We start from the raw sequence: 23,510 nt of genomic DNA, 5'->3' as shown, positions 1-23,510 counted from the left end.
ACCCCCCCCCCCACACACACACACACGCGCGCACACCTAAAACATTGGGGACTCCGCCAACTGTGTGGGACAAATTGGAGGCAGCACATTAACTCAGCGGTCGTCTTGAAAACTGAACACACCTTAAACAGCTGGAAAGGTCCCTTTTTGGATTTCTGTACATCAAATTGTCCCTGGAGTTTCCAGTCCAGCCCTTCAACACTGCGTGGGCAACAACATCAAACTTGTTGACCAAAGTCACAGTTTATCACAGCGAGTAGGTGAAGCGCTGCCAGAGGGCCGATGACATCAGTGCCCTGCTGCTTGGAATGGGCCCCAATAAAATTTATTCACTGTAGACACTGGCACCAAAGAGACTTAATGAGGGCTTTGACATTTGTCCTTTTCTGTAATAATTATGCTGCTAGTGAGAATTTTGGCTGGTTATAACCTTTTGCTAATTTAGCTTTGTGCTCATCCCTGAGTGGGTTTGTTCTGTGTAATATATACGACCTTATGGGCTCTTGTAAAAAAGACAGCAGAGGAAACTGAAGGTCTCTTTGGTAGAGAGTTTATATTCTTCCCATCTTTGCTGCTGACACGAGAAAGTGCATTATATTTAACAAATTTACTGTGTTTTGGATTTTCATTAAAGGAGTGCACAAAATCTTATTTCAAGTGTTCAGTGCGGTGTAGGAAGGCAGAGTTCTCTTTCTTCGTTTTGTTGCAAGATTGATGTCCACTGTTCTGATGTGCCAAAACTATGATAATGGTGAGGTTAGCATTATATCAGTTTTCCTGTGAAAATGCATGGCTGTATTTCAGTTTCAGGTGCCATTGTGCTGTCCAGGTGTGTCCCAGCAGTGCAAGTTGCCAGATCAGAACCCAGTCTTCAAGAAACTTTTACATTTACTGCATAGCCTGTAGCTAAGGTTTAGCGTAGCTTATGAGTAGGTTAGATATACAGCCAATGGGAGATGTTTAAGGCTGAGATCAGTGTGACCACACGGACTGATGCAGCGTGCAAACATTAGAGATGATATTGTCCCTCCAAAACAAAAGCTTCTGTATCTAGACAATGAAGTGTCATTTTCACGAGAAAACTGACTCTTTTTTACTGGGATATTTCAAAAATAAGTTGTTATCAGGACAATATGGACTTCTTATGCTGTGATAACGAAATACATGGATGCGTCATGGAAAAATACACTTTTTTTAAAATATTGACTGAATCAATTGACCAGTCTTTCTAGAGAAAATGGCACTAGCGCGGAAGACCAGCATTAAGCTGCTCTTTGTATCATAGCATCACAGTGCTTTTAATAGATGTTTTTAAGTGTTTAGTGCATCAGTATAAGTGAGGGCAGGATTAAATGTGATCCAATAAATTCTGACCTGTCTGTAGGGGACGGGGATGAGAAGCGGAGGGTTCTTGGTGGAAGTCCTGCTACAGGTTTTGGTCTTTTGAACCAAATAGGGTGCTTTTATGTTAATATCAGCCACCCATTCTAAACGTAATGAGGCCACCAGGATGTTCTGACACTGGCCCAGCAGGTCAGGCACGTGAATGGAATCAACACCCTCTACCATAATGTACCTCAGAAAGAGACACACAAGACACGTTTTATCTGTGCGGAGGCACCGACCGTCACTGTAATCTCATCTGTCAGAACACCACCGCATCAGCATTCCCATCAAACTCCCACGTTTTTCCTCAGCAGACGGATTTTCCCGACCGTGTTCCGTCTGAGAATTGCTCGCCCCTCCGAGTGAGACGACAACTCCATTGAACACCATGCTAGCAGCAGCGCATGCTTCAAACGTGGCTGCTCGGAACAAACGTGCCGCTCGGCGCACTCGTTAACCTGGTGCACGTGTCTGCACACGTGTCTGCAATCTCTGAAATAAAGGTGTGAAATCCATTCTTCTCCTGTTCTGGAGGACGCTTCCTCTCCTGCAATCCCTGTCTTTATCTCACACGTTCATGTACAGTAATCTCTCAGGACAAAATTACGGGAGCTCCCGAGAAAATGGAAGCGCTGGCTGTCAGACCAATGTTGCTTGGCAACCACATCAAGGTGATGCAGTCATTGAACGCAACCTTTTGTCTTCAAAGTGGTGAATCGGTTATCGGAGCTTCAGAAGCGCCTGTCGGACTCCCAAAACACATAAACCAAAAAGAATTGGGCTTGAGGGTGGCGGAGCGCAACTTTCAAATCTTCAGGCGGAATATTTGTAGAAATTCCTGCTGGAAAAATGAATAAAAATTGCCCTGTATTTATTAGACAACATCTGCCAGAAGCACCAAATTGTACTTATATTTAACATATTTCGGTGTCAACATGTCAGACTGTGAATATAATTTAGTCTACACAAAACTGTAAATCAAGGCCTGAAGGTCACTGTTGAAAGCCTGGCTAGAGTGTAGGAAGTTGAGGAGATAGGCTCAGAATGCAAGGTTCCGGTATCAAAAACAACATTTATTTGTATTTAAATGCGCTTTGACCCAAAAAAAGATGTCTGGCAAAGCTACAAAGCTAAGAACAGTCAACACAGCTTCAAACTCTGCACACTCCTGCCTTCGTGACTGCTGCTCTTTTCGCGGCTCCACACTCAACTCACCACCCTGTTCTTCTTCTTTGGGTTTTAACAGCAATTGGCATGCCTGAAGTTGCAATAGCGCCACCTTTGGGTCACTTCTTTCTCCTTACATCCCCTTTAATAATTTCCTCCCACCTGAACATCTCTCAAAATGCTCTTCTCATCTTCGCCCACCATTCCCAGTTCACTCAGTCCATCCACCAACACTTTCCTTTCTTCACTATATTGTGGTCAGTTCTTTTTGTCTCCTGTTGTTTTCCAGATCCTGAGAAAACTCATAATCTTTCTGGATGTTTCTCCAGTCTGTGTTCCGTTGAAGTTACTGCTCCTGATTGTTAATCTTGTTGTAACTTGCTCTTTTCTGTTATTTCCCCTCCTCCTCGGTGAGCCGACCCTCTTTTTTTACTGGAAATAGATGCCTCCCCTTGACTTCTGCTTCCCTCTCCTGTTGACAGCATTCATTTGCTTTTTTTCTGCCCTCTGACTTTAATTATTCTATTTCGTTTTCAACAGTGCTCCTCTTACCTGCTTCCTTTGCCAGTTTGTGGAACCTCTCCTTCCCTAAAACCTCCAGGTGTGCTGGGGTCCACAAAGCCCTTCCCCTACAGAATCCCCATACTTTGCACTTATCATGATCTTGGTGATGTTTTGATGCTCTTCCTTTGAAGCATGTTAAGGCTGCGAGTGAATCACTGCACATTACTGACCTCCTGATGATGTCATGATAAACCCACTGAACTGCCCTAAGTATTGCAAACAACTCAGCAGCAAATACACAAATATGTTCTGTTGTTGAGCTCAGTTTCTGGAAGGTATTACAACTGCACAACCAGTTGCATCCATTGATCCATTCAAATTGAACTCCAGTCCTTAGACCTGCTGTCTATGATAAGGTACAATTCACTTTTGTGCCTGAATCATATCCAGCTCAGTTAATGCTGATGTTGCAGCTGATCCATAACCTGCGTTTCCATAATCTATTTGATATCTCTTCAAAGCCACATAAATTTATTTCATAGATATGAAATTGGCACCACAACCGTTGTCCCAAAAGGCATCTCATTATGTTCAGGACTTTTGTACATTTATTTACTACCTTATTTACTTTCCTCCAGCTCAGCCCTTTCTAACACAGTTCCATACAATTTTTGAATTGAAGTCTCCAAAACTCTTTCTTGTGAAGAACATCACCTTCAGACAAAAACTTCAAACCAAGTTTAATTTGCCATCTATCAACATCAGTAATTACCTCCTTCATTCTCTGAACAGTGTACTAGAATTACATGACACCCCCTTATTCACTGGAATCATTTAGTTAAAATAGCATCATGATTGAGAAAAGGGTCACACTTACGCTCTGACCCTCACCTGCCGACCCTCCCGTGGAGAACTTAGGTCAGGATTCCACCTGGACTGAACCAAGCAGCAGGGGAGATCCCATTTCCTGTGGGAAAATTTAGGTGGAAATATTCGTGACCTTCACTTCACATCATGTGCAGGAATTCATTTCAACGGTTGACACACATCTGTTGAGTTGAATACATCTTAACATGATCAACAGGCATCAATATTTAATATTGCACATTATCAATACCCAATTACAGGTGGTGTCAACTGCTGACATCACTATTAGGCTCCTCAAGGATTAAAAGCAGGAAGTAAAAAACAGGTTTTTGCCCCTGGATCACATGGTTAGTTCCAAACAACTGGAAAACCAAAGCAATATACCTAAAAGGCTGTATAATTGACCACTGAACTTAAACTAATAACCTTATTGAACTCTTACAGTACTTGTTTCTGAATTTATCTGGAAATATTGACGTAAATACTCTGTACTGCAATGTTAAATGTGAACTCGAATACACGTGGGATAGCGCATAGCAGAAAGATGGAGTCCCGGCGCGAGGAAATAATATACAAGGATGTTATCGAAGGTGGAGAAAACTGAGAGGGGACAAATGGTGTGTTCGTACCTATTTTGTCACTGTATTACAGACCCACTGGGTGGTTAGCACCTACAAATGATCCGGTTCTCTGGCTCCCGGACCGCCAGATATCTCCCATTTTTCACTTCCATTTCATGAGCTCCAGATGAGGCGAAGAAGTCAGTCTCAGGTTTAATTCAGGAAGGAAGACAAACTGTTTCAAGGAGTTGCACCATCTTTTAGTCTTTTACTGGTCTTTTTCCAAAATCTTCATTAATTCAGGGCGGTTTCATTGAGATCATTTCCTGCTTTATAACCACATGTCCAGTGCACCCTCAGTCTGACATGTGGACCAGCTTTATTGGTCAGGTGGGGGTTAAACCAAAGGCTACAGGGCATCTAAGCAGTGGTCTGAACACCCAGAGGAATCCGAGATTATTTAAGACCATTGAGAAATATTTTGATCTAAAATTTATTTTCGTCATCACCCAGGTGAAGACAGGGAAGATCACATCCAAGAGCCGGACAATCAGCTTTGGTGCCCCCCCTCAAAGATTTGAGCTCTCCCCACTGCTCTTTTCCCCCACGTCTGTCAAGTTCCTGAAGTTTGCTGATGACACAATGGTCATCGGCCTAATCAGAGACAATTAGGGGTCTGCATACAGGAGTTGGAACATCTGGTCCACTGGGGTGGTCGAAACAACCTGGAGCTGAACCTACTCAAGACTTTTTAAATGATGGTGGACTTCTGCTCCCTCCACAATGCCTCAGGAGCTGCTCATTCAGTTCTAGTCATTCAGCCAGTTCTCTGCACCTCCCTGATCGTCCGTTTTGCTTCAACCACCAAACCGGACAGATACAGACTGAAAAGAGCAGTTGGGACTGCGGAGAGAGTTGTTGATCCTAAACTGCCCTGCATCCAGGACTTGTTTACCTCCAGAGTCAGGAAATGGGTAGCAAACATCACTGTTGACCAAACAAACCCTTAACACAAACACCCCCCCCCCCCCCCCTTCTCCTCCCTGGTGGGGTTACAGCAGAGCCAGGCACAAAAACAGCATCTTCCCTGCAGCCATCCCTCTGAACACCCAAACCTTTGACTCACTGTCTGACATTTCAATACTGTCAAAAAACATCCAGATTTATTCAGTACTTTAGTGACGCCATTTGCACAACTGCATCACTTTTATGTGACACTACCCCCCACCCCAACTGATGTTGAGCCACCAGTCACTTTATTTAAATGATGTTTTCATCATATTGTCCATTATGTGTAGTGTTTTTGATCAGTTGTTTTCCCTATTCTATACATCTTCAAAATGTCTATATAAATGTATACGAGATGAATATGCAGAAATAGAGTCAAATTCTTTTTATGTGCCATTATACCAAAACCAACAACAAAAAATCTGCTGCTCTGCTCGAGAGAGCTGCTCCTGGATCAAATGCAAAGGCCAAAAAAAAAGCAGTAAAAATGCTTTTCCTGCCTCTGCTAACAGGAAACACAACCGGACTGACGGGATCACGTACAGTCGGAGAAAGGGAAGCAAAATTGAATTGGATACCGGAGCAGAGGGCAGTGATTAAAAGATCGATTCTCAGATCGCCACAAACCAGCGGTTCAGCAGTTGCCCCGGCGACTGGCCTGTTAGTTAGGATGCCTTTGGGAGCTGCTCAGAGGCAGAGCTGCAGCACTGAGGACCCACCTGGTGGTTCAGCTAACGACACCTGCAGAATTCAGACCTATCTCACGATGAAACTAAGAGCTGGGTCGTTTGCTGCCAACGCAAGTGTCTGATTAATCTCTCATTTTGACCCCCAGACAGTTCAAGAAATAAAAACAGCATGTCACGACATTCTGGACAAAGATAAACCACAGTTAGGGTGATATTTGTCTAAAAACTACATACGAGAGAAAATGTGTCCTGCTCCTCCAGATCAAGCTCACTGAAAAATAATCTTGTTGTAATCATCTCTTTTGTTCAAAGAATATCGCTATAATCGCTGTTGCCTCCTGAGTTATCACAGACACATAAATCACATCTGTTTTCAGCTTGACAATATGGAACCGAGCTTTGCGAGCAAACTAGCTAACTTAAAGCACAATTACAATCCTTTTCTGATCAAAAAAACGTAAAGTATGACTAGTATGACTCTCCTCTACCTCTCCTCTCCTCTCCTCTCCTCTCCTCTCCTCTCCTCTCCTCTCCTCTCCTCTCCTCCTCTCCTCTCCTCTCCTCTCCTCTCCTCTCCTCTCCTCTCCTCTCCTCTCCTCTACCTCTCCTCTCCTCTCCTCTCCTCTCCTCTCCTCTCCTCTCCTCTCCTCTCTACCCAGCCCCCCATCAGCAGGAGGGTCCCCCTACATGAGCCTGGTCCTGCTCAAGGTTTCTTCCTGTTAAAGGGGAGTTTTTCCTTGCCACTGTTGCTTGTCTGGGGTCAGGCCCTGGGATTCTGGAAAGCGCCATGAAACAATTTTGATCGTAAAAGACGCTATATAAATAAAGATTGATTTGATTTGATTTGACTTAAAGGACATAACACTCTTTATATTGTCTCAAGGTGTGAGAGACTGCTACTTCTACTTTTCTCGACTTTGAGTTACCGTGCTGTCAGTTCTTTCTGCCCTGGGCCCAGTTAATACCCTAAATAAACATTTTATACAAAGACCTCAGAGACAAAAGAATTTCGATACCCTGCTCACCAAATTTAATTTGTTCTGGAAAAGTGTAATCCAGAATGACAGTTGTCTTTAACACGTAATAACACCTAAATTTAGAAGAAAATGCAGTTTTTTTTTAGCTACCAATGATTTAGACCAGCTGACATTCATTTAATACACAGAAATCAATTGAACTTTGACACAACCTCTTATGTTTGTCTTTATGCTGATGTGCTTAAACATCTCAGCTTTCTTAATGGTCTCTTAATTGGTTGGTATGGTACCATAATGATGAGTGTAGGACTAGTTAATAACCATCACTTAATAGAACTCCGGGAGGCTGTTCCACAGTCGGGGACCATAATAACTGAAGGCCGCTTCCCCGTGCGTTTTAGAGCTTACTTATGGAATGGTTAAAAGGCCGGTGCCGGAGGACCTCAGAGTCCGCGAGGGTTGATAGAATAAAAGCATGTCTGATAAATAAGTCGGGCCAAGACCATTAAGACATTTAAAAACTAATAAAAGAACCTTAAAATCGATCCCGAAACGCACTGTTACTGTTTCAGTCTGTTTTAGTCTTAGTACTGTTTTACTCCTTCAATTCTTAGTTCCTCCGTTTTTAGCTTTTATACCTTTTTTCCCATTTATTGTTTCAGTCCTTCAGTTTTTAGCTCCAGTGTCTCCTCATGGTGTTTCCTCATGGGGGCCTGCCAGGCTGGGAGATGTTTCCGGTCTACCGCTGGGGGTGCTGTCCCATTGTCGACCCTGGCCTGGGTGGTTAGGGGGCTCTGTGCCTTGGTGTGGAGCCTCCGGTCTGTCCGGGTCGGGGTGGCCTTTGTGGCGGTACCACCTGTGGTCACGGACCGTGACCTCCCTCGGCCTGGTGGGCCTCCAAAGGTGGCGTCTCCTTCACCTCAGGTCTCGGTGCCCAGCCATGTCTCAGCTTGTTTGTGTGTGTGGGTGTGTGTGTAAGTGTGTTGTATGCATGTGTGTGTGTGTGTCCTTTTCTTGATTCTCTTGTTCTCTTTGCTGTTTTTATCCTTTGTGAGGCACTTTGTGCTACCTAGTGTATGAAAAGTGCCATATAAATAAAGATTGAATTGAATTGAATTGAATCTCAATATTAGCTTTTGCAATATTAGTGATGGTTGCAACCAATCACATGATCTTTAAGCTACCACGGACCAACATCAGTTAGAACGCAACATGAAATCGAGCTTGAGCGTCACGTCTAAAAGTATTTCCTGACTTTATCAGGACATCATCTGACTCTGGGGTTCCCTTGTTGGACGATGAGCATGAAAATAGTATTTTGTTTTTGCTGCCTGCTTCTCTGTTATCTTATCAAATAGTTCCTTCGATTCTGACTTCAAGCACCAGTGAAAATAGGAATGAGACCCCAATCTCATCATCATAGCTGGAAAGTCCCCTCAAGTATGAATGGGATCTTGTTAGAGTTGTGTTTTCGCTACTGCATTAAATAAATCCGAACTGAAAAATGACAGATGTGCATTTTTGGAGAAGTCGTCGTACTTCTACTACGTTTATCTGTCGGCAGTCTTCTTTTCATATTTACTCCTGTGGGTTTAAAATATGCTGTCAGCCCAAATGAATTTGACAACTGAAAATTGATGTTTGGAACAACAAAGAAAGCAGGTCTAAGGTCAAAAGGTCAGAGGGTTGGATGGTGGAAATCAATGAAAATGCCTCAAGAGCACCAAGAACAGCATCCAGCTTAAAGCAGCTCTAAACCTGCGCTTTATCTGAGCGCATGAATGGCTTATTTTTGTGTCAAACATAAAAGGGCAACACGTCCTCCTTTTTCCTGTGACTCGGTCTCCATTGTATACTTCCAGAGTTAGCCACCTGGTGTCACTGTGAACTTACCGCAGCCCTGCCCCCAGATATCCACCCCCACTCCCTCTCTTCTGTCTCCCATTCTCTCTCTCTCTCCAAAGCAAAGTAATTGCCTGCAGCACATTTCAGAGTCTGATGCAGATCAAGCTCCAGCCAGTCAATCATTATTCTCCACCGCAGCACCAACGCTTCCTGGAGTCGCCGACACCGGATGTAGACGCCAGGGCGGTTGATGTCAGCGCGCGTGTTAGCAGCTGCGGTGGGTCATCATGCTTATCGTCACTCGGGGGAACCCTGACACCTAAATATGCTCACCCTGGGTGGGCGTTAGCGTGTCAGAGGTAACATATTAATCTCTCATTATTCATCCACATCTTTAATTCATAAAAGCCTGCCGGAGGTTTTGGTGGAGTCGACATTAAAAGAATCACATTCCATCGTTAATGATAATAATTTATTTATCCAGTTTGCTGCCCCCCTCTTGTTGCCGATGCTAAATCGAATGGGCGCTACATATTTGATGATGGGTCTGCCGAGTTAAGCTAAATCAAATGGGTTTCAAAACTTATAAATAATTGGATGTCAATAGCAACAGGATGCAGTTTTAATTTGCTTCTCCTCTAGCGGCCTGCCCTCCCCTGCTGTTCTGTTTTATATAACATTTCTGACAGGTTTTACTACTTTTTTGAGAATGTTCGCTGGCATCACCAGGAAAAGACATTCCATCCGACGTGAGTGTTATATAAAGGCCTTCAGGCTGATTGATGCCAGAATGAAAAGGCAAATCTTGCGTTCCCAGAGCAACGGAGAGCATTGTCGTATGTGACAAAACCTCACTGAGCTCCAACTCTTCCGGTCACCAGTAGGTGCTGGAAACTGGAGTGTGTGGGTTTGGAAAATAGTGACTCTAGAAGGAAATTTAAAAATGGGATGGAAATGGTGTTTTGTCTCATCCCCTTGCTGGCTTATTCAATTTGAATGCCATCCCCAATGTTTGTTTCCATTTTACCTAATTTGCCATTTTGCTCTCCTGTATGCTAACAGCCGGAACACCCCGCAGGCCACAGCCGGCTTCGCCTGGCTGGAAATCAGCCTGTAACCAAGAAACACAGTCAGATGAGAAGAGCAGTGTGAGGAGGAGAGTGATGTACGGGGCTGAAGGGAGGAGGTGGAGGATTGTTTTCAGATTTATAGACCGAGCTGCTGAACGCCGCTGTGAGCGAGAGCGAAGAGGTGGGGTGGGGGGAAGCAGCGAGAGGCCTAATTAGCACAGAGAGCAGAGCGTTTGCAGAGTGAGGGATTCTGATCCGGCAGCATTATCGCCCCGCCAAAACCGGCCAATCCAACCTCAAAACCAGCTGAGCCGAGCTGAGCCGATCGGCCTTTCCAGCCTGCATCATCTGAGGTCATGACCGACTTCTCCTGAATGCACAAGCACGTCGGCCCGCACGGCTGTCAGACACGCCAAAACTCCATGACCACCTGTGATGAGAGTGCAGGAAGTAACTCAAATGCAGGTCTGAATCAATACATTCCAATAGTGAGCAACAGACACCGCTTTTCTGATGATGGGTTCAGGGTCAGCTTTTGAGTCCGTACATTCCAGTTCGCTTCAATCCTTTGGTGCTTCCTCACCGTCTGTGAAGTCCTTACCCCTGTTCGTAATCTCAGACACTGCACTTAAAGGGTGAGAGCACCCTGTGTTCTGTGGTGCCACCCAAAAGTGGCGGGCTATCCTCAACGAAGGGATCGCACAATGCTGCTGCGGCTAAAAATGTCACAACAATACTGAACTTTAATTATGCCGTTTAGTCAGCCCGCTCTGCTGGAGCAACTCAGGGCAACACGCTAAGTGCATTTTCCTTTTGGCTGTCAAAGGAGTGTGCTTCTGGACGCTAAGTACCTATTTTCACCTGCTCCCTTGGTTAACAGTTATTTCATGGCTGAGTGACATTTAGCAAACTGTTACTACTGAGTTTGCATTAAAGCTTAACCTGCTCCGGTTTCTGTCGTTGCTTTAGACTTTTTTTTTTTTTTAAAGTTTTTTACTGCTTTCAAGACCTGTGGCGACGCTCCCATTCAACACGTGCTGCAGGAGCGCTCACTCCCGGCTAAGCAGAATGGCGAGCCAGCCAGGTGCTGGCTGGCAGGGCGTTTATTAGCGGGACACAAACGCGTCCTACAGTCATTTCTAATAACCCATTTCTCGCCGCTGGACGGAGCCTCGGCCAAAAAAATCTAGTCGGCACTTAACTCAGCTTTTCAGTGATTATGCTCCAGACCAAAGCGGGCAGCGGCTGTCCTGCAGTGCATCCATCTGCTGCCTGAGTCAGTGAGGCCAGGTGTGCGTGTGTTACATTTATCTGTCTAGTGCATTTATCTGTCGCCTCTAGTGCTAATCCACGCAACAATATGCACCGGCACTGGCACCGGCTCCAAAGCTTTCGTGTTGGCAAACGCTCATCCCTTATTGTGATAAAGACGCGGCGGTATTGTTCCAGAAGCAGCTGCCATCTCATCGGCCTCTCCCTGTAAACTTCACTAAATCTGGGCCCTTGGTGGCGGGTGCTGCTGCGTTTCCAGGCCTCTGGCCTCTACACTTCTACAGTCAGACTGATAACCGCCTGTGCCGACTTAATTGATTCCTTTGTGCGTCAGGTTGCATCAAATGTCACATAAAGCATCTCGAAAATATGACATGTTACTTATTAGCATCACTCTTAGCAGCATGCCTGCCTGCATCCGCAGCTTCAGGATCTCACATCTTGTAAACAACAAGCCAATTGGTGCTTATCGATAATGAAAACCCGCAGAGACGCGGTCCACCGTGTCCGCCCCCCCCACTCCCCCCTTTTCCTCCTACAGTAAACAGATCTGTGGGGCAGCGACGATGAGGAGAAATCGATGCTGTTTGTCCCGACATGCCTGTGTCTTTCATTTCCCTTTCAGAAGAGAAGCAGCATGTTTTGTCATTTCCCCCAGAATGTGAGAACCGCGGAATTTGGTGTTAAGACTTTTGGAAAGCCGGAATAAATTTGGATTTCACATTGAAAAATGCTCCATGTAATGCAACAGTATCACCAGGGTCCTCTTTTTAACTGACTACTTCATCTATTAGAAAATACTAGCAGCTGTTAACTTGATTCCCGGCTATCTTTCTACACTTCATAGAAGAAGAATTTCTATTTAAAGTTATTGGACCTTTAAAACAGCCCTTAGAGTCCCCTTTTTTCTGATTTCTGTGCTGGCTTTCGAACTAAATACCTCTACAGGGAGCCAACTGGTGTCAAAATAAGGAGCATTGCTGTTTTATTTTGCTAACAGTACACACTGGTTATCGCCTTTTCCCTCCTTTTTCAGGTACCACCTGTGTCCATCTGTAGTGATACTGGTTACCAGTAAACCTTTGCGTTGATTCTCCTGCCATTAGATTGAATCACTGTGTTGTGGGTGAACCGGGAGTGTTGTTTGCTGCACGTTAATAAGGGAACATACCAGGAGCACAAAGGATGCCAGAGACAGGAACAAACAGCATTTACAGTTGTTATCTTCAACGTGCAGAGGGGAACACATTGCTGATGTGTTTCCCCATACTTTACTGACTAGAGAGGATGCAAAACCAATATTTCTCAGCATCTGGGTAGTGGAAAAGACAACAATAGCGCCTTTCTGATAGCGCACAGACCGGTTTCTCCTGTTATCTTCTGTACACGGAGGCCTGGGAGACATCAGCTGGTCTGCCCAGATCAGAGGGGCTCCTTAATGATGCAGAATGTCATCAGGAAGGTTTGTGCTCATCATTCCATCAATGAAGGCTTTGCAAAACATACGCTGACAAAGCTGTCATCAAGGAAATTTTCATGGGTAGAGTGCAGGATTTTTAACAGGATTAGTGTCAAGATAAATCGACAGAGCTGTGACAGAGAACGGAGGCTAAGGTGGAGTCTACGTTTACCAGCCTGTAATTTTGACTAGATTTTAATTGTGATTTATATAAAGATACCCTAAATTTATTGACTATGTGCTTGAGAATCCAGCTGCTTTAAACACACATGAATTATGACTCTATTTTCGGCTGGGCTGTGTATTTATGGTGTTTTATCCCCTTAGCGCCCCAGGAAACCTCCATTTAATAGCGTCTTGTTTATTTATTACATTTGTACATTTCACTGCACATATGAATCTATCTGCCACTAATATCTATGTAAAAATGTAATCACTGCTAAATATTCGCCCTTTCACAGACATCACTCTTTTTTACTTATGAAAGAGCCTCTTTTATTTAGAAAGTAATACATCTCCTGTATCTGTTGGCTGAAGCTGGAGAGATTTTCTTTTCTTTATAATTTGGGGCTATTTACAACCTCTGAAATTGAAAATTCCATCAGTAAAATCACTTCACAAAAGTGCTGCCTGAATAGTTTTTCACTCGATGGGAGAAACCTAAATGAATCATTAGACGCTTGCTGATGGAAGTGAAAAAAAACCCCAACAAAAGCGCTAATCTTAGCGCTGACATGACTTTTCTCTTAGAGAACGTGAAACTCAATGCTCCCACTCCAACCTGACGTTCCCTAGAGGCTCCGCCTCTGCTGTACCGCTGCCGCTCTTAACCGCAGCGCGGAAAGCCTGGTGCACCGTGTCCTGCTGCTCATCTCTGCCTCTGTCCTCCCGGCTGTCCGGTCTAGTCCAGGTCGCACTGTCTGGAGAGCGGAGGCAGGCTGAAGCTGTCCGCTCGGCTCACCGTCACCGTCTGACAGCAAACCTTTGGGGTCAAACCTCACTACGCTCCCTCTCAAAGGCCTCGGCCGGCCTTGATTGATCCTACCTGGCACAATAGAGGCCAGTGGAACCGAGAGATCACTGCAACCCCCCCTCCTCACATCCGGCACAAGACTGGGGTCAGACTGCCAGAGTGAGTGTGATGGAGTGATGAAGGTGTGAGCTGGTGAGAGGTGGACACTGCTGGAGTAAGCAGCTCTTTTAGAAAATACAAATCTGTGTAGAAAGTCACTCAAAGTCATTGGCGTGATGGCTGGGACCTCACGCAGAGGGAAACAAAGCCGCCTCAGTGACAGGAAAGTGGGAAAATAAGGAGCTTTCAGTGGAATAAAGAAGAGGAATGCTCTGCACTGAGGTTGGAAGATTCAAAGATGAAATGTTATTAAGGCGTTCTGGGTAAGGTAACATTTCCAACATTTTCAGCTGTTGGCATCAGAATTTGCTAACCCGCTCCTTAACGCCCACGATTAGCTCTGGCCTCAGCCTCGTGGATCCGCGGCTGTACGTCTCAGTGAAACGGTTAATGAGTGGGATGAGTCAGCAGGGGCTGGCAGCCACTCACAAACTGGGTCCAGCTACAGTTTCTGCTGCTTCCTGAAGGAAAAAAGAAAGAACAGAACAAAAAAAAAAAACGCCGCGTTTCTGGAAGGAAAAGGACGTGGTTGCCGCGCACGCCGACACCGGTGGGATTTTCTTTTGGATTGCTTTTCAGCGTTCTGGTACAGGGAGAAACAGAGCCTTTCGTCCCGGTGTTGAAGTTTGAATTATTCAGCGCCGTTTCCAAATAATAAAAAAAAAAGTAATCGTAATACATCGCGACACATAGTGCACTGCGCTGATACCATCCGACTGGCCTCGGGGCATCCTCGAGTGCATGGATGCCAGCGGTAGAGGTGCTGCAGGTGCTCCAGGACCCCTGCTAGTCCCTGCAAAAATGGAAATAAATAAACACGTTTCTTTTCCAACCAAATGATTCAACTCCTGATGAAAGGATGACCAAATGAGGACTAGAATCCATTTTAATGGGGAAATTTGCTTGTAATTCATTATTAGCTGATTGCTCTATTCAAGATTTCATCAAAATAATCCACTCTGATGAGGTCTCTCTACAGATCGCTGTGTCCACAATGCAAAGTGACTATCGAGGATATTTGGTTTAACATGCTAGACAACATGCACACCGTTGTGTGGCAACTCTGAACAAATCAGAGAAAATACAGCAACGCAGAGGAAAGTTGGACTTGGGGAACCTTGTGACCCAAACGCTCTTTCTGCCACTGCCCTCTTCTGGTGTATCAGCGCTGTGAGACATCAGGGGGCGGCTGGAGAAGATGCTGCTGGACTCGGCAAGTCGTCTGAATCCAGCTGCCTGCCCACCTCTGACACCTGAGGGCCAGAGAGTGGCCTCAGGGCCCAACATGACAGAGAGGTACTTCGACCGAACATCTCTTAGATGAAGGATGAGGGAAAGGTCATTGGATTGTCTCCCCAGACAACAATCACAGGCAGTAAAATGGCTGCAGCTCAGTTCTGGTATCATGTGTCGAGTGAACGCATGTTGACTCAAACTGCAGCGGCAGTAAAGGTCTGTATAGTGTAAATCTTTAGCGTTGCGCACATGTTTCCAGGCAGAGCAACAGCAATGACGATCTGAATCAGGGGATGCATCATTAGAACACTGTTGCCATGGAACCTGCATTGTTCGAAGACGCCCATACAACCTTTTCATTTGCAGGAAGACAGTGAAAGTCTCACTGTGGACACACTTAAAATAGAACACGGCGGGAGAAACTTTGTTTTGGAAGAGAACCCATTCACTTAGGGCTGTATAGATTCTTTGAGTCCTCCTCCTGTGCTGCAATAACCTCAGTCTCAGCTCTGCGAATCACCCGTGTGCATCGCTATCTGCTCATTAACCAAATTATCGTTGGAATCTGTCTTTGCCTCACTGTAATTCGCCGCCCTCCTCACTGGTGGCTGGGTGCCCCGTAAGCCGCTGCTGTCAGAGCCGCTTCGCTTCCGCCTGCGTGCAAACAGAGGCAAATGACAACGCAGACCGCAAATTAGGGGCTGCGTTCGCCGCGTTCTGTGTCAGCGCGCTCAAACTGTCACAGGCTGCCGAGATCACGGCCAGCTGTGTGAATCATACAATTGGCCACGTGGTGTCTGAGGAAATATGAATTTGTTGTGCAGAATACTGTGGCGAATGATCCGATTAGGCTTCAGCGAGGTGACACGTCGACTCTAAAGTTATTGTATATCTATTGACTCTGCTGACAAATAATTCATGGTCGCTCCAGTTATGCATTCATAGCAACTGGCGCGCTATTAATGGCGATGTTTACTCTGAGCACTTACGGGGGGGTTTGATTTTCGGTTGAATGTCAAGATTTCTTTAAGCAACAGCGAGCAATTTAGTGCTGCAGTAAGTCATTAGAAATATGGATGCCAGGTCATCGCTGTCATTTCTGGGAAAGGCTGAATGGTGGCCACCAAGAACGAGAATCCTCCTCTACCTCTGCAACACTCACCTCCCGTAACAGGCGTATGGGTTAAATCTAAATATACCAAAAACAATACAATAGCTCTGACGTATAATAAACTACAGTAGCCATGTGGGGTGTTTTACATTACATGCAACATGTGTTTCATATATCACCAGTTAGCATCATTAATAAAATAGGGTGTTTGCATGGCTAATGGCATTTGGACTGTTAATTAACTCTCAGGCATGTTAAATCATGCAGCCGCTGGCATCTCGTGTCTCTTGAATATTTGATGACTTGCTTATAGATCACCCTGAGCTTCACAGTTTGATGCTTTTATCAAATGTGCACTCTGAGCTCTCAGACACCCCCGTCCTTTAAAACGGACCTCAGACAGAGGGCTGCAGAGATTGCGCCCACCAATCACGACAGCATTTTTCAATATTGACACAGCCTGGTTTATCTGTTCTGCTAACATTCCGACGGTGTTTGGACAGCGTTTTCACCACCGTAACTACAATTAAAGGTCCCCAGACGTTTGGATGCTGTTTGAGGCTTCGGTGATCCATTTAATGTTTTTCTACTCTGGGAACTGTCCAAAAATACACTAAATGTGTGGCCACAAACTGCGGACAACAATCATTGTTTCCTGTCTGGATGTAGATCAAGATGGGTGATGGAACAAAAGTGAGACCAAAATATCTCCTGGCCATCACGCAGCAGACCCCTTCAAAGAGAGCCAGTCGTTAAATATGAGGATTCAAATCCGCTGAACAGGATCAGACAGGATTCAGTCATCAAACTGGGAGGGACCTGAAACATTTGGAAAAGAAATGTTGTTGGGGAGACTGGCCTTAGGTTTGCAGAAATAAATGCATATTCATGTCAAATGACATCACAGAGTGGATAGTGGCAGCGATATTTCGGATCTCCTCGCATTGTTGGAACAGCGTTTGACATCGAGCTGCAATCAGTGTCGGGAAGTTTCACGGGATGCGATTTGAAAATGTACAACTTGGAGAGTAAATCCTGTCAGTAAATTACTAAATCAAGGGATTAAAACCAAGGTCATTGTTACTACTGACTATGCATCCAGTCAAGAGTCCAAAGTCAAGGAAATCTGATTGAAAATGGTCCAAACAAACAAACAAAACGCTCAGAATTTTGCTCACGTGGGAACTGCTTTAGATTGTCTTTTTGTTCCTGAACTCTATTTGACAGTGAGGATATATACACATATAAACATACACCTGCATGTCTACGACCCAAACCCAGCCTCACTGTCCCCAAAGCTGGCTCTCTGCTGGATGTAAACCGATCTACCTTGTTGCCTTATAAGAGCACTAAATAAACTCTGACATATTTATACACATCACGGTTTGTCAGCTTTCGATGTACCGTGTGAGCAGTAATGTGGGGATTTCTTGGGGGCTGTGAGGTTTATGGCTGAGGAAGCAGGCAAAGGAACATGCCCATGCTTTTCCTGTGTGTACGTGTACATGCAGTAACTTTATTTATCCTTATTTTGCCTGTGCGAGAGCACAAATACACATTTTTGTGCAAATGAGGGTCCTAGCATGAATCTGTATTCATGCATGGGTGCATAGATTGCATATGTAGGTTTGTGTGTGTGTGTGTGTGTGTGTGTGTGTGTGTGTGTGTGAGGCTTGTTGCTAGCCATCCAAGCAGACAGGTGTCAGCTCGTATCAACGTACCGCTCCAGTGACCAGGTGGAAACCTGGAGGAGGAAAGGTGAATCACTGGGCTGCACAGGGCAACAAAACTGCTCGGCTTAGACTACATTACCTAAACGTGCACATATACGCACACGCGCGCACACACAGACTGAGTTAACACATATCACAAAGTTAGAAAGGAACCTTTTCACACGTGTATCCCTCCACACAAACCAGAAATAGACCTATATGCTAGAAAGCCCAAATCATCAGTAAAAATGCACGCACACACACACGCACACACACACACACACACACACACACACACACATCCTCTCTCTCTCTCTGCTACCACTCTCCTCATTTCCTCACACTCTCTCTCTTTTTCTCTCCTCCACCTACCCTTACTCTCACATTGTGCCTCTGTCTTTTCCTTCCCTTATTTACATTTTTCTCTGCCGTCCCTGCTCCGACTTCCCACCGTCCCATTTTCTGGCTCCCTGCTCTTCCTTTGCCGTTGGATGCCGGAGGAAGAGACCAGTGTCGGAGAGCCTCTGATCATGGCAGTGTTAACTGCCATCGAGGGTGACGTGTGGCGGGATAAGACTCTTGTACTGGAAAACCTTGGTTGGCCTGCCTACATTCCTTTTACGTTCCCGCCTCTGTGTGTGTGTGTGTGTGTCTGTGTCTAGCCATTGTAATGGGGAGGAAATGTTACCAGCCCACTGAGCTGTGAAGGTCTGGATTCACCTTGAGCCCTGAGAGCAACTGGAAGAAAAACAGAAAAAAACTGATGGCATTGTACAAAGGAGAGCCACACAGTATTCAAAGATTGGCAGCAGAACTACATCCATCTTTATTTACTGTTTCACTGGGCCACACCTGATGTGACCCAGTCGGAACTGTAGAACAACCCGACCCTGCTAATGTTAGCGCAGCATGGACTCTTCCTGGTTGGACAGAAGTCATGTTCTGAGCTCAGATTTAGTCTAAAACTGGAAACCTTTCTTTGATCCCATCAAGTAGGTACATACGTTCAGTGATCTAGAGCAGAGACTAATAATAATCGTCTAGATTAGCGTTAAAGTCACAGATAAGCAACAGGACCCTATTTTTGTGGAAAGAATAAATTGTCCGCATAATATTTTTGACTTGAATAGCTCTCCTCTAGCCCACAGGCGTGTTTATCATGTGTTTTCTTTCTGGGTTCCAGCCCCTGGAAACTGCAACACTGGGCGCTGATCTACAATCTTCTCTCATCCTTTAGCTCAAACGTTACTCGACACTCAGCCAAAAGGCCATAAGAACAAAATGAAGTTAACTGAGGAAGAGAAACGAGGAAAAAGTCTCTTTGGTGTAACGTGGGAAATTATGACGTGTGACATTTTCAGCAACATGAATCGATATACTGCGAGATGTGTGTGACCTTCTGTTGTTGGACAGGTGAGTTCACTGGGAAGCTCACACAGATTTCTGATGGAATCACAGGGACACACAGCACAGGGGGACATGTCTGACGGCTGCTCTGTTTCTTGTTTGGAACAGGTTCACACAAGTTAGTGTAGTTTATCTGGGGTTTGACGGGTTTTCCTAGGGAAATTTCCTGATACTCCTCTCCTCTCCTCTCCTCTCCTCTCCTCTCCTCTCCTCTCCTCTCCTCTCCTCTCCTCTCCTCTCCTCTCCTCTCCTCTCCTGCCCTGCTCTTTCCTCTCCTCTCCTCTCCTCTCCTCTCCTCTCCTCTCCTCTCCTCTCCTGCTCTCTCCTCTCCTCTCCTGCTCTCTCCTCTCCTCTCCTCTCCTCTCCTCTCCTCTCCTCTCCTCTCCTCTCCTCTCCTCTCCTCTCCTCTCCTCTCCTCTCCTCTCCTCTCCTCTCCTCTCCAGCCTTGCTCTCTCCTCTCCTCTCCTCTCCTCTCCTCTCCTCTCCTCTCCTCTCCTCCCTCTCCTCTCCTCTCCTCTCCTCTCCCTCCTCTCCTCTCCTCTCCTGCCCTGCTCTTTCCTCTCCTCTCCTCTCCTCTCCTCTCCTCTCCTCTCCTCTCCTCTCCTCTCCTCTCCTCTCCTCTCCTCTCCTCTCCTCTCCTCTCCTCTCCTCTCCTCTTCTCAACAGAGATAAACAGGAAGATGTGCCAACATTCTCACTGGGCCCCAAATCAACTTAACACCTTTTGCTAATTAGCTTTACATTTTAACGCTTGTGTGTACCCAAGCAACATTTTAGGCAACAGTTGGTAATTGGCTTCAGGGTGTCTGCACACGTGTGTGTGTGTGTGTGTTGAGACATCCAGAAATGTAACAGTCAGTCTGTCAGTAGTTGCCCTGTTGTCTCAGCGTCTACGTTTGGAGCAACACGACTGGCAACGCTTCAGCACAACAGACACAAAATCTGTTTACATTAGCGATGTTGTCCTAACTTGTCAAATCCGGAGATTTTTGCAGAGGAACAATGTGGTGGGGTGGGTGCGGGGTATTGGTCTGTGTGCAGAAAAATGGAGGATGTAGCAGTTAGCTGTCATGGCGGTGAAGAGGCGAGGCCCGGGTGGCCTCAAGCGCTTCAGAACGTGACGTTAAGTCACATCCCATGAGAAAACTGACCATTCTCCCAGAGTTAGCACATGTTTGACTGTTGGATAAAGGCCTGTACTGGCTGAGTCAAAGAAACCCTTTCCCGGCATGCATTTGAATAATATATTCCATTAGGAGTAATGAAACAAGGCAACATTGCACCTAATTAAGGATTTGGGAGCACATAAAAGATTAAAACGCTCACAGACACGTGAGACCACTCTTGTTATCTTACTCAAGATTGACCTCAAACAAGCAAAAAAATAGGAGCTCAGTAATAACAGAGAATGTTTGAGCCAGCACATCAATATTTTGAAATAAGTGAAGATGGAGCAGAAGCACACAGACCCCCCCCCCCCCCACCACCACCACAAAGAAAGAGCATCACTATGCTTAATTTAGATGATAAATACCTTTTCCCACCATTCAAGCTTCACTTTCCACAGCCTCTGTGCTCTTGATACTTTGCCTGCTCACACCAGGAATGGGACCTAACAAAGATCATTAGCACATTATGGAGTGCTAAAAGCTTTGTGATGTAGAGACTGCTGGGAGGGCCAGCTGGTGAGATCCTCTTATATGAGCTAACGGCCAGACAGGAACATGCCTGGGTTAGTCGTGGCAAATGGCTGAATGGGGTGTGTGTGTGTGTGTGTGTGTGTGTGTGGGGGGGGGGGGGGGGGGGGTGAAATTAGAAGCGTAGTTTTGCATTTCCATGAAATACAACCATGCTAGCAGTGCTCAGCCTTTAGCATCTTCACAGAGGAAGCAGCTTTGTCAAAACAAGTTGGGGTTTTTGTCTTTCCGGTTAGTTGACAACTGTTACCGACGGCCATACTGCAGCCAGTCACAGGGGGTGATCAAAACCCTTCAACTTCCAGAAGCTGCCAATGCCTTTCAACGTCCTTTATGTTTAAGGGCCGTAAAGTTACACAGAAAACATGCACTACTAAAATGGAAAAAACATTTTTAAAAAAGCCTTCAAGTCTGTGATATGTTTTGTCTAAATATTTACACTGCTGTTGAAAAGCATTTATCTGCCATGACAGCTAATGGACCATAATCACATTTTTGAGCAACAATGGCATTTTTTCTAATCCCCTCTACCCGCCCAACATTTACTGAGCACTTTAACTGCCAGGGACTGGAAAAGATTCCCTTGCAGTTTAATAACACAATCATTACTACATGTGAAAATAACTTGATGCCAATTACATGCTGTGATTTTGCTTTTAGAGCCACGCTGGCAATTCGAGTGACAGCAAAACCTGAAAGTCTGTTCAGGCCCGCGAGGCCGTAACCATGGCATCAGCAGTGAAGCGAAATAAATGTACTAGTGCAGACGCTCCTCAAACATATTATAATTAGCCTTGAATTCAGTCTCCAATTTAAAAATGACCTGAAATTATTGTTGAAATATGCATGAATGGTACAAAGCTGATGTTGAGTTGACTAAATCAGAGGTAAAAGTTAATGACCACAAGGGTCAATGGTTTCTTTATTTTTCCCAGAGGAAAGTACAGGTCACCATGCTCCTGACACCATGTGGAAGTAACAAGCAGCAGAGTTTCAAAGAACTGTTGGCACATTGACGTAATATGCTGGAAAAGATGTAATCTGCAATACCATTTCTCCCATGTCCTCCACAAATTCAGAGGGTTGCCATCATTAACCACAGCACAGCAGGGAGAACATTCTTGAATCAGCACATGATAACAGCCAGACATCATCTGCGCACTTCTGCTCTCATATCTCAAATTGAAGGGTTTTTTTTTGTACTTTTGGATGACGGCACCACGTATTTGAATTTGTCGGTCGTCATGGTAACAGAAAACAATGCCCCGATTGTGTCATTGCTCATGGAAGCAGTACTGCAGTACAAGCATTACTAATAATCCCAACAAAAATGTAAAATGAAAGTTGACAAATTTCACCAATTTCCCATCGAGCAAAAACTGGGAAACTATAATGGCAACAACCACTGCAAGCTCACTGCAAAAACCCAAAAACTAAATGACTAAAGTGGTCAGTTAATGCTACCTATCAAATGTCATGAATTCTTTAACCTGGCTGATTTTTTTTATTCAAATCAGGCTTATGTCACGAAGGGGGCATGGACCTACCCCAACTGTTCTGCTCCACCAGCTCCTTATAGTCCTGCTTAAGATCTTTCAAACTTCATAGAATTTGTTTCAGCATGCGCTCTAGATTTAGCCCTGCCAGCTAATTCTGCATACATTTTGTTACCCCTCTATAGTCGGACTATTGCTTGATTGGCGTGCATAATTTATGCAACCAGACTTTCTGTCTACAACAGAGTCTGCAGTAGTCTGATCATGGGTGGAGTCGAGCCACACCTCTCCGATTTCCACTGTTGTTGGTCCACACCAGTTGGCCTTTTACATCACAATAACAACAATCCATAAAGATGTTAGCTAATGAGGTAGCAGCCACAGTTAAGAAGGATGCTAAGCTGTTCTGGACTTGTTTAATTTTACTCTTGTTTTACAGCAGTTAGCTAATTTCCAGGTCTGTAATATTGTTACGTATGCAATGTTTTGCGGCACCCTTGTGGGCTGGGGGAGCAAGGGCTTGTGGGTGTTCTGTGGTTGTTTTAATTACAGTCCATATTTGTAAGCAAGACAATGTGTACCAAAGTGATTCATTTATTCATTGTGCTTTAGCAAGATGACTAACTTGTTGCTCTTTCTCAGCCTGTATTTCAGCCGCTGCAGTTTGTTCATGCTTTGCCAGATTGTTATTGCTTCATGCCTGACTTTCCAGCACTGTCTTCATTCGGATCTGCTGGTTTCGACCCTGCCTGCCTTGGGCTATATACGCCCATGGGGTTGTCTTGGATTTTGAGATTGCCAAGCAGCATTTCCAGGCCCCCATGATACCAAGATGGCTGCCCATTCAATTCAATGAAAGTTGCTCATAGATGTAGAAGATCAAGATAGAGCTGCAGACTTCAGGTGCACACTGAT

The sequence above is a fragment of the Takifugu rubripes genome, chromosome 8 (assembly GCF_901000725.2).
Source record: "Takifugu rubripes chromosome 8, fTakRub1.2, whole genome shotgun sequence".
Classification (NCBI taxonomy): Eukaryota; Metazoa; Chordata; class Actinopteri; order Tetraodontiformes; family Tetraodontidae; genus Takifugu; species Takifugu rubripes.
Note: the sequence above shows the minus strand (reverse complement) of the source record.